We start from the raw sequence: 12,218 nt of genomic DNA, 5'->3' as shown, positions 1-12,218 counted from the left end.
TGCGTGTTGTTTCTTTATTCAAATTGCTCTTGACGTATGAAAATCCATGGTGCTATAAAACCAGCTACACTTGTGCAGCTGCTTATTTACTGTCTGATTGTATGAACCTCACTGTGTTTTAACTTTGTCAACCTGAATTGCTGCAGAAGACTATTTTTTAAAGCCTGTCCCCTTTAATAAGGATTATGTGTCGATATTGCCGAAGAGTATCTGCTTGCTTTACACTTGAAGAACTTTATTCTTTCATGTGCTACCTGCAATTGGGAAGTACAATCTCTTTCTACAAGTAGTAAGAGTTGCGAGACTACCCTGAAAGTCTGACTTGTTCGTGAATGTTTTCCTAGAAGATTATTCACTTGCAGAGTTCAGTGGAACTACATCTTGTGTTTTGAAGACTCCTTAAATTATAAGTCTAACTTCAGTGCTTTTCTCCTCTCTTTTGGGAGAAGCTCTACTCAAAAGCCTGAAATCAAATTTAAAAGCAGTCTCTTCCAAATAGTCAGCTTTATCTGCAATGCCTCATGCAAATCTGGGAAGAGGAATTTGATGCTTAACAAAAATTCGTGAAGTATTTGGCAATGGTATCCGTGAAGAAAAGAAGTCCATCTCATGTTCTTGGATAAACTCTTGGTTTAAGATCTTGGTGAGTTCAGGTACAGGCAAGGAGATGACATAGGGGTTTGTGGCTATAAAGGCAGTTTTCCTCGTGTCAAGTTGTAGTTAATTTGCTGCTAGCATTATTCCTCTAGGAAAGGACTGGGATGACAATCTGAGATTCCCTAATCTCCAGGTTTCGTGGCCACCATGTGTATATATAGCTTGGGGTTTACAAGACTTCGCTTTCAAACCCATGGTATTTGACAACGTGATACTGCTTTGCATGTGGAATGCTGTAGCTGCAGTGTGTGCTGCTCCTTGTAGCTTTTCATATCAAGTGATCTTCCTGTACTGTGCATATTTAAGATGGGGAACTATTTAAAGGAAGCTGTTTATCTAGAGATTTGGAAACAAAGTGTGAAGGGTGAGACACAACAGGAAACTAAAGGATGGAGTGGCTTTCTCTCCCAGGATATGGGAAACAGTCTTACAAATTGGGGATGAGAAAACAGAGAAAAACACTGTTCAGAGAAATTGAGGGAGCCTGTAAGGGCATCTGTTACAACGAATGGCACATTCTTCCTGTTATAAACTTAATTGCACCGAAGTACATTCCATTTAGCTGGGGTAAGAGTAATAATCCTGAATGTAACTGGAGCTTTGCTCTACTATCTCTCTCTTTGGCAGTGCAGCAACATAAATGCAAATTGAGACAAGCGTTGTTCATACAGAAAGTACTAAATTATGGGAACTAGAGACTGTCTAATCATGATAATCTTGTGAGGTGGATGGAGGGGAATCACTTCCTTGCTTCTATCTTGCATCTTTTTTGGGTGGCTTACCAAGCTAAATTGTATGCTCTTCTCATGGGCCAAGGAGAGGTGGTAGTTTACTCTGCCTTCACAAGGGCTGCAACTGGAAGCTAGTAGAGAGACAGGTAGCTGCTACTTAAAGTAGTGAAAACCTTCAAAATTATGAAAAGCAGAAATGAATTGTTAATGTTTGCCCTGAAATATGTATATGCTTTTGGGACTCCTCAGAATGACTGTTGTATTATAGATGGGCTGGATTTGGTGAAGTCTCAGGTGAGAAAGACACAGAAGGTAAGAGACTGGGTAGTAAGCAGAAAGTAGTCTAGTGTATTAATGGGATGGGGGCAAATTACTTGATGGGGGGGAAAAAAAGCTGTGTAGAAAACTGGATGAAGTTGGAGAAGTCGTTGAAGTGTTTAGTGATAAAAGTGCAAGGAGCTTGGGAACCAGAAGAGCTGAGGAACAAGAACTACTGGTGCAGGACGTGAAACTGGATATTATAGGGATAGCAAACATGATGGGACAGTATGTATACCAGGCATTACCTGTCTTCTGATAGTGTAGGCAAGATAAAAAATGAAGAGTGGGTGTAGTGTGGGATGTAAATGAAATAATAGACTGCTTTTCCTCTGTGTTGCTTTTCAGTGTCACTTGCATAAAAATTGTGTTGGGGAGAAATAAAGTTGCAAACTTGGAATCAGGGTTGCAGTGTATAGACAGATATCGCTTAACATTAAAATATTTCTGAGGATATTTCTCCAAACTGGAAAACAATTATGGGTAATAATAGAACACATGAGTCAGTATTTGCTGGCCAGGTGATAGATGACTTTTTTCCTGTTGTTCACCACCACTTCTATGAGTGGTCATAGTCTTCCTCAATTTATTATATGAGGGGGCAAAGTGACGTCTATCTTAGACCACTCTAAGACCTAGCATGCAAAAAATCTTTGCAGCCACACCTGCAATTTTAGCAGATGTGTCAATTTGGGATAAGAAAGACAGATTATTTAGCATTTCTGCTTGTCGGTCAAGAACATCCCATACTTAAGGAAAAAATCAATCTTTTCAACTGTGGGTAGTTAAGGCCACCTCGGTAGTGTAGGAATTCTCTCCTTCAGGGTTTATTTAAAGAGCAACTAGAGATGCAGGTTTACTGAAGGAAGAAGTGTTTTTGCCTAGACTGAGAAGCTGTGGTAGATTTTACTTCACTGTTACCAGAACTGTGGTTGATACAGCGCTACCCGGTTTGAGATGGAGTAGCAATGCCCAGCACTAAAAAAGGAGCTAGTACTTCTCATTTTCTTTAATGTTCTGCCATAAAAGATAAGGCTGTGGGGTTTTTTGCTTCTTTTTTCCTTAACAAATAAGATAAAGGTTAGCGTTTTCAATGCAGAGAGATTGGAATATCATGTGTGAGAGTGTAATAACCTGGTGGATGACAGCAGCAGATGTGGGATGAACTTTAATGGAGCAGACTGTCGGGCTGTGCATCTAGGGCTTGATGCCTTTGGATGTAATCTGGGTGTTCATCAGTTGGAAGTAGCTGGGGAGAAGTTACCCTGATGCCCCAATTTATCACAGGGTGGCTAAACTGCGAATAATGATGTGGAAAAAGCAAATGTGGGTTTATGATGTGTATTAGCAAGTTTCCTTCTGTTAGAAAGGGGAGCATTAGTGTTAGCACACAAGCAAGAGCTCATCCTTCATACTCATGTATCTGAATCACACACAGGATATTTCTCCATTCCTTAATTAACTTAGTAACTCTCCTTCCCACCCCTTCTGAAGGGAACAGGACTCTTTCAGAAGGTTTTTCTCACTCCTGAGTGCTTTAGCACTTATTCAAGCTGAAATGATACTCTCTTCACCGGACTGGCTTCTCGTTTAACTGAAAGCTCTGGCATTTTACTTCCGTGTGACATGAAATGTCCATCTGTAGGGAGAGGAGCAAGCATTAGTGTTTCTATGGGACTTTGCATTAATAAGCGGGTACTGAGATGATATTTTGTTGTGAGACTGGCTTGATTACTCACTGGGGTGAAGAACAAGTTGGATGTTTCTCCATGTGGATTGAAATACTTAAGTGACTCTGTGCAGCTTAGTTGATTTCTGTGGAGCGCTGCATGGAGAGTGTAAGGAGCATTATTTAGATAGATTTTTTTTTTTTTTTTGCATCTGTAGATATGCTTGTTCTACAGTAAAGAAACATTAATGAACAAAGTGTAAAATATTGTATTAAAAAATTTGGGACACAACACCTGGTAGATGAGGAGATGGTTCACTGGTATAGCTTCACTGAAATCATGGAAAACCTACAGAAAACAGCCTGCTGTGTGCAACTGAAATACAGCTGCTGATTTCTTCCTTTTTTTAAAAAAATCTGATTCCCGTTAAAATATTAATCCAAGTATCATTAAAAGAATACAACGTGTGCTTTTCTAGTTGAGTAGCACGTCCAGTAATACCTGTAGGTTGTGAATGCCTTGTGAATGTATTAAAAACTTTGCAAAGGAGTCTGTTCTGAAATCTGGAAGTACAGAAAATGGTATGGCGTGGCTTTATTGAGTGAAAAGAGCTTCGTCTTTGCTCTCTCGCTTGTCGTGGACTAAAACGGTTCTGCCGTATGAGTGCCTTGCACAGTGGCCCTATGTAGTAATAACTGATAAATTGGGCCCCAGATGTTTTGGTGCCTCTTTGGCTTTGTTCCCCTCCAGCCAGATGAAAACCAACTTGTGAATCCAGCCTGGGTGTCGCGGTGGCGGTGCAGGTGTATGCCAAACAGTGGCTTGGGGAGCTTTTAAACCGTTAATGAACACCTGAAATATGGCTTAACGGAGGGGTGTCCTAATCACCCTGGATTATTTCAGCTTCAGTGGTGTGTTTTGTAAAAAAGCTATTAAGACGCATGATGAGGGAGAAGTGGCTCACAATTTTCATGGTGTATCCTTAATAGCTTGCTCAAGTGTTGATGTGAAATAATAATAGCTAGGTGGTATTCCTGTCAAAGAGCAAACATTAAGGAAAGCTGCCTGGATGACTGAGGTGGGATGGTAGCAAAATTTCTCAAGATTTAGTTCATTTTGAGTAACGTAAATCATCTCCTAGCCATCCCTAATAAGCTTACATCCAAGTACTCTGTAATTGTATAGCTTCCTAATTGTGGATGTATTGTATTTTGCAGATAAGCGGTTTCTGAGGACTGAAGGACCTGCTAAAGGGAACACCTACTTTTGAGGTATGAACTACTTTTCTAATGACACACCACTAAATCTTGAATTAAAAGCAAAGGTTTCATACAGCTGCGTGTACACACTAAAACTTCATTTGTTCTGGGAAGTACAGCTACCATCTAGAGTTCTGAAACGTCAAAATCTCCGACAGAAGTTCAGTAGCAAAGCTTGGCAGAGCAGGCACCGCTGGCTATGACAAGTGGAGTGTTAGATGGGCTCTGGGAGAGTCTGTGTGTCTTTAAAAGGCATTATACGGAGAGTTCTGTGACTGGAACTTCTGCAGAATAAACATATCTGAAATGCACTTACCTTTCCATTCCTTTCTGTTAAACGCTTCATTTGCTACTCTTTTTGCATCCTTCCTCTGGGGTATTTATTAAAGCTTCTAACATTCCCCTGCTTCTGTTCAAGATAGCAGAACTGGTGTGTGACGCGAGGGATGCCCTTGCTGGCCAGTTGGGCCTTCTTTTCCTGTTTTTTCTGCCGTAAAGGGCAGACTTCTTGTTTAATTTGGTCACTCACATCTTTTTATCAGAGTAAGAGGACTACAGAAGGTTAAAATGAGCAAACTAGGCTAAGAAAAATGATTTGATTTGTTAGGAATCTGGAGCAGTGGATCATCCAAGTTTCTCGTCCTAGTCTGCCTTTGTGGAAGGTACCCTAAAGGTACACTTTCACTGGAGTCTATCCTCAGGTCTACAGTCTGAGGATATTTGAGGTGCAGGTGCTCACATAACATGTTTTAGTGAAGGAATTACCATTTCTTCATGATAACTGTATGGACTGAGGGACCCAGGTGTCTTCTGCATTGCGGTTTGGTTAGCGTGACAGTGATTGTTCTGAAATGCTGGCTATTTCTTCAAGTCCTGGGAGCAGTATCAGCCTGTTTATTCCACTAATTAATACTTCCTTCTGCCTTAAGGTAGTCTGGATTGTAAACCAGTGAAACACAGGGCACAGACTTGTACAAAAATGACTAAGCTGTTCATCTCAGTCCGCCCGTACCATCCAATGATATTTGACTGCAAAGAATGCAGAGGAGTCAAATGGATGCAGTTCAGTTACAGCTTGTTTTAACATTGCCAACTGTATGGACTGTGATTTACTAAAACTGTCTTGTAGTGACACTAGCCTTGCGTGTCTCCTAAGATTTTGTTATGGGTATGGGATAAAATTGTTCCTAAAATGCCTTATTTAGTCTCCTCAAATGGCAGGCACAGAGCTAACGTCATAGGTGCAAAGTCCTGCCTTTTCAGTCGGGCTGATGTTCTTGTGTATCCAGTCACAATGTGACTGGAACCAGGCTCAGTTAGGGCTAGCACCACCACCACTTGTTTGTACTGTGGCTGCCTGCCAAGCCATCTTAAGTCGTTTTCTAAAAGCTGTTGGAATAAAAGCCAAGTGATGGCTTATCTCCGCCTGGGTGGGATGGAGGGAGGGGAGGTGCCCAGATGCCATGCGTGCTTTTCACTGTGGCCTTGATGGAGCTGAAGAGATCATGGGAGGTGGACTGTCACCCTCTCCTGCAGGGAGTGAGTGCTGTGTGCAGCTGAATAGAAAAGATGACGTAGGAGTGTAAGTGTCCTTCCAGCATGTTCTGTCTTGAACTTCTTTTTTCCTCCCTTTCCACCTCACTTTGCTTTGACCAATGTGGTCTTAATGTCTGCCAGACTGCTCGGGTGTCTGGAATGGATTTCAGACTTCTATTTACTTGGTCATGTTGTTAACTCCCAAGTTGTCTAAGGGGATGAGTTTGCTGTGTTATAATTTTCCTCCTCTCTTTTCCCCATTGTACAAAACCAAGAGTTACAATGTAAGCTGCCTCCCAGAGTCTGAGGAATACATGTAGCTGTACCTCTCCACATTTGTTGTTCCGTAGTTTCAGGACATGGAAACCAAACAGGTGTTTCCCACAGACTGTATTCAGCAGCTAAAAATGCTTCCTGAAGTAATTTATCTGGGAACATTTAATCCACACTCATTGACTGCCTAGATGAATAAAGGCAACTTCCTCCCCAACATCCTTTGGAGAAGCCCGGGAGAGCAGTCAGGAAGGAGGAAGGGTTTGTGAGTGTGGCACTGGCTGGTTGGTTCTTGTTGGATGACCTGATTGAGGAGTATCTTGGGTTCTTTACAAAACAATAACCTGTCCATCTGCAGATTGTCACTCGGAAATGAACGGGTGCTGTCTGCATATTCTGCTGTGAGCTCTTTCATCCAAGTACAGTTGCATGTTTGGTGATCTTGCTTTCTTAAACTACAAATACTGACTGTGACTTGTGGCACCTAGAACTTCATTTGGTTATTGTATTGGTTACATGTGTATAGGTGGAGAGTAAGTACTTCTGAAAACATTACCTGCTGGATTAGTTTATATTTTTTTTGTGTAACTGCTCTAACTGGGAAGAAACATGCACAAAACCACATCTTTAGGATCAATTTTATTGATGAAAAGTGAACTAGATTGGGGCTGCTGCTGCTGACATAATTGTGGTAGGAGCAAGTAGCTGCTGTGTGACTCCCTGCTCCCCTCCTGCAGCAGAACTCTGCCTCCAGAGAATTCTCCTCAGGTAAGACAAGCAGATAAGAACAAGCTTCCTCTGCCTCTGTGCTTTAGCAAGCCACATGTGATTGCACGTCCTCTGAGAGGATTTTGGCGTTTGCTGGTGCATTATCACTCAGTTTTAAAAGGGGGTTGAGGAACTATATGCTGACCTTCTAGGTTGAGAACGATGAGAGCAGAAGCGAGAAGATTTAGCCCTCGAAGTAAGAGAGAACCCTTGAGAAGAAGGCAATGCTAGCGTGTCCCCACCTGGAGTACTGCGTCCAGGTCTGGGGCCCCTGACATCAGAAGGACATGGACCTGCTTGAGCAGGGACCGGGTGACCTTTAAGGTCCCTTCCAACCCAAACCGTTCTAGGATTCTGTGTCACTTTACCACATATGATTTTAATTCCTTAAAGTGGTGTGGGCAGAACCCTTTATTTTAATAAAAATTTTTTTAAAAAAGGATTTTTTTTCAGTACTACACCGAACAATTATTTATTTTGTCCCTTATCTTTCTCTTTTTAGAAGGTAAACTGCCTGTGTCAAAGGGCACAATACAGTGGTACTAGATACTGCAGCCATACCTGCAATAAGGAAGTGAATAATTCTCTAAAGAAACTAATAGACCGTACCTGATAACATTGCGGGGAGACCTGAAATTTTTTTTATTGCTCTTTCTTTCATGAAAGCTCAGCTTTTGTTTTCTAACCAATGCCTTGTTTTTCAGCCGTCATTGAATGTATTTGTTATCGAGAGTACGGAAATGTAAATACAATAGTGGTTGAACTGCAGTAACTACTCCCTTCCTTCTCTGCTGGCTTCCTGCATACATTTTGGATGGTGGAAACTATTCTTCTACATTAATTCATTTCAGAAATGAGTGTTCTTCCCCCTGTTGCCACCCCATTGGATTTCAAAAACCAAAGGGTATGAGCAAAGAGAAATGACTACTCTCACATACGTTCCTCGAGACTGAGAAGTAACAGAAGACCTCTTCCTGTAGCTCCTTTCAGCATTTTCCCATGCTGCAGCCTGATGCAAGCATTGGCTCACAGGACATCTTGTTTTTCTCTACTTTACCTAAACCAGATGAGCCATACGGGCACCATTCTAGTTGAACTAAGTCTGCATTTATCTGCTTGCAATGTTTGAGCACACTTTTTAGAAGAAAAACGAAAAAATTGGAGCAGTGACTTCAATGTATGTCTCCCAGACTGAAGTTTGCAGTTATCTTTGAGAGTTGTTTCCTAAATATGGTTCTGCCTGTTCTAGTTGGGACACTAGTAGCTCATGTTGGTTGCTTTCTTAGTCAGGCAGGAATTTTGTCATTAAAACCAGCTCAAGAGAATGGAAAGGCTCAAATGGTCAAATTTGTTCTCTTGACTAGCTCTAGAGGAATTGGGTTCAGCTGTTTGACGGGTGTAAGCAGTTAAATTGACCTCAGACTATGGCTGTCCTGTGCTTTTCTTACAAAGTCATTTATGAACTTTGTGTCACAGTGACAACTTTCTGGGGAGAGTAATTTATCTTCAATTACCCAGGTCTTTCTTGCATAACCTGCCACTTTTAGTGCTATTACTATGTCTACACTGCACTAATGTTGCTTCCTTTTCAGAACTGAGGAGTTCTGTGATGCTCTTACGGCACTTGGCCAACTGCATGACTGAACTTAGCTAAATAAAAATCCCTGGGATCCTGTCTAAGAATAAACATCACGTGAGAGCAGGAGTGTTTCCCTGCTTTGAGAGAATTAAAATGGCGTGCTGGTAAGGAATAACAGCAGCAGCTTAAGGGCTAGAGTGGCATCCCTCTCCGGGTAAAAGGGGTAAGCTCAAAGTCCAGAGGAAGCAGAAGGGTCTGGCATGTAACCTTTAGCTTTCCTTGCTGTTGAGTTTGTCAGTCTGGGATGCCATGGTGCTTGCAGAATGTACTGTTTTTATAATTCAAGAATCTGATAAATATCCTTATGAAAGAGATGTTAACATACATGCTTAACTTCGAGCCTAGCAGTGTTTCATACTGGGCCTTGGCCTACAGCTTAAATACCTATTAATGTGCTATTGAGCGCATTTCTGAGCAGTTCTCTACCTGTATTTTTTTCTTTTATCCCCCCTGGTAGCATGGGAGGTAGTGGGACTGGTGTAGGCATCTGGTAATGTTGCCTCGAATGGGCCTGCATGTGGCTTATGTTCAGGCACAAGCAGTAATGGATGCTGAGATAATGTTATCTTGCAAGTAATTCCCTTGCTGAGGGAAAAAGCCTCTGCTCTGCTGGCCTGCAGTGCATTAACGCTGGTAATGGAGCGCATGAATGTGCCTTGTATTCTGTGGTCCCTCAGCAAAGTGTGTGTTGTCCCCTCTGAGAGTTCTGTGGTGACTCACTGGACCTTTCCTAGCTTCACATACAATTCTGAAGCTAAATTATTGTTCTACCTTTCTCTGTTTTGAAGCTGTTACATTACCGAATAGGAGTGCCTCTTTCTCTTGGATCACAGGCAGGCAATATTTACTTCTCAGGCTTCTAGCAAATCCTTTCATGAACTGTTGTAGCCAAAGACTTCAGTGCTGCTTGCAGAGGTGCCCAAGGGTGGTCAGCATTTTTAAAGCTATATGCTTCTACCTTGTTTTAAAAGGACTTCTGACTTTTGTTGTTCTCACTTGTGTGTAGGCACAAATATCCCTACTTAGAAGTAATTCCTAGTAACGTGGTATGTTTAATCTCCATTATATCTATTGTGGAGCTGCTTCAAGATGAACAAAATCCATGCATTGAATTGCAAAAGGTGGAGCAAAGAGCCAGGCCCTTCCTAAGCATGTACTAGTAACACACCACTGTGTAAAGACAGGCTTGAATATCCCAAAGCTGTTGTTAACAGAGTACGAAAGAGCATGCTCCACAGCTCTGAATCCTCTAGGTATACTCTACTCCTACCCTAAACATGTCTAGGGACTTCATTTCTCCATGAATTTCTCAACACCTGAGTGACCTGTGTGGAAATACAGGGACTGAATTTTGTCCCTGGCCTGAAAATCTAACGCATGTGAAGCAAATGGAAACCCACTAGCGCTTGGTAAATGTTTGCTCTAAACCAGTTTGCCTACATGGTCACAGAGTTCTGCTCAGGCTGATGCTGAAACCTTGGCTGGACACTAACAGAGCATTTGCTTCTCTTTTTTTAAATATCTGCTTCCATAACACTTTGTTGTGGTTTTCAAATGACCAATCCCTACCTCTCCGCTAGTTCAAGTGTGTCTGTTCTACTTCCAGGTTCCTCTTAGGGCATATCTGTCAGCTCTCAAAAGCCTGAGGGAAGGGCATGATTCTCCACAGCAACTGATGAGTCCATAAACTCACTCACTTGTAGCTAAGATCTCGCAGAATCTGCCAGTAGCTAAAACTTGTTTCTTAGTGTAGAAGTGTGGTTTGTTTCATTCTTCCAAAGTTTTTTGACGTTCCAGTAGTGGAAAGCTTTAAAGTACTATTTGCTCTTTGCAAATCTACTTGAAAAAAGATTGACAGGTTTGCTGTTCCACTCATCTGGCTCAGAAACATCAAGCTGGTGATGAGTTGTCATTGATGAAAATAGTTTACTTAAGTCAACTTTCTCATTTTGAAGCTACCACTTCTGTGTCCTGATCGACAGGTTCTCATGCTGTATAATTATGTTGTCAAGAGAGGTGCTTATTTTAATTAAAAGTAAAGTAGCTACTCTAATATAGTCACTAACATAACCAGAATTATTCTGTATAGGTAAAGGAGTAAAGCTTGTATGTAAACTGAGTTCCTGGAAGCAGTGACTGGGCATACCTGGTTGCCAAACGAGCTGCTTCTGTTTTCATGGTTGTATCTGCTGCTCTCCATAACCTGTGATGTTTTATGCTCCCTGCTCGAATTTTATCTTGCTTTTTGAGTAACACTGGCTAATGTGTTGATCTTCGGGCAATTCTCCAGAGAGTCAGTTTGCTTGCAGCATGGCGTCCAGCCTTTCTTGTGGGCATCAGATTGTGTATCTGAGTAGAAGCCACAAAGCTGGCCTCCAGGAGCTCTGCTTGAGAAGGTCTTTCCAGTGCCGTTTATGACTTGTTTTACCCTTCGTGATAATCCTTGTGAAATAAGGGAGCAGAGTTGCTGAGTGTCTTTCTGCCAGCCTGTTTCCACACTCTTGAATTGTTTGTGCTGTTCTACAGAAAGTTTTAACTCAGAATTTTCAAGGCTTACTATAATAAAGTTCTTGATATATGCATGAGATATGATATGGATGTAACACACTCAATGCTATTTAATGGCTGCTTATTTTACTCTTCAGTTAGAACTTCTTTTGATTAACTTAATTTCAGAATCTGCCCTCTATGGTCTTACTCTCCCTCCTACCCTCTCAGATGTGTATATATGCATAAGGCAAAATGTTGTGAGTTCGTGAAGGTATGGAGGGCCTGCACAGCCGTATTACAACTGTAATTAAGCTGGACTGGATCTCTGAAAAATCTTTTTTCTCACAGCATGACTTGACCTCTTTCTAATCTCCTGGTTTGTAGTTCTAGTGTTCATACTGTAGAGTTTTCTTCACAAGCAATAAAAAAACCCACCACCTTAGAAATGAAAGCTGAAATTCTCACGTAAGCGCCAGACCCATTATTCTGGGAGCAGCATGTGCAAGACAAATGTGGAGTAGGGTGAATTTAGAGCAGTTGACATGAGGACTAAGTGACTGAGGCAAACTTCTGTAGTGAAACTTCTCCCTTTTGGTGCACTCATTAGTCTTCCTTTCCAGGCTGTGGCAGTGAGATGATCTTGCAGGAGGAAGAATGAGGAGGTACAAAATACCTAATAAAAATGAGAGTTATTGATCTACTGTATTAGAAATGTGCCATCCTTCTCTTCCTCCCAAGTGAAAGGACTCTAGCAAGAGCCAGAAAGCCATTATTTTCTGGGTTTTGCTCTTGGGGAGGTAGAGACTGCTTTCCTTTCTGATGCATGTGCTATTAAAGGAAAGCAGCTGACAGAACAGCTGCTTGCCTTGCCTGTTTG

The 12,218-nt window shown here is 41.7% G+C and overlaps 1 protein-coding gene across 13 annotated transcripts in view; it reads left to right on the top strand.

Annotated features, from left to right (window-relative positions):
• Positions 1–12,218, top strand: part of MAP4 (microtubule associated protein 4) — a 165,284-nt gene that overhangs the window by 26,218 nt on the left and 126,848 nt on the right. For all 13 annotated transcript variants that reach the window (XM_074875240.1, XM_074874877.1, XM_074874789.1 and 10 more), the window contains exon 2: positions 4,594–4,647. The gene's annotated coding sequence lies outside the window, so the exon portion shown is untranslated. The remainder of the gene's footprint in view (positions 1–4,593; positions 4,648–12,218) is intronic.

The sequence above is a fragment of the Strix uralensis genome, chromosome 1 (genome assembly GCF_047716275.1).
Source record: "Strix uralensis isolate ZFMK-TIS-50842 chromosome 1, bStrUra1, whole genome shotgun sequence".
In the NCBI taxonomy this organism is placed as follows: domain Eukaryota; kingdom Metazoa; phylum Chordata; class Aves; order Strigiformes; family Strigidae; genus Strix; species Strix uralensis.
The sequence above is the reverse complement of the archived record's forward strand: the minus strand, read 5'-3'. Positions and strand labels throughout refer to the sequence as shown.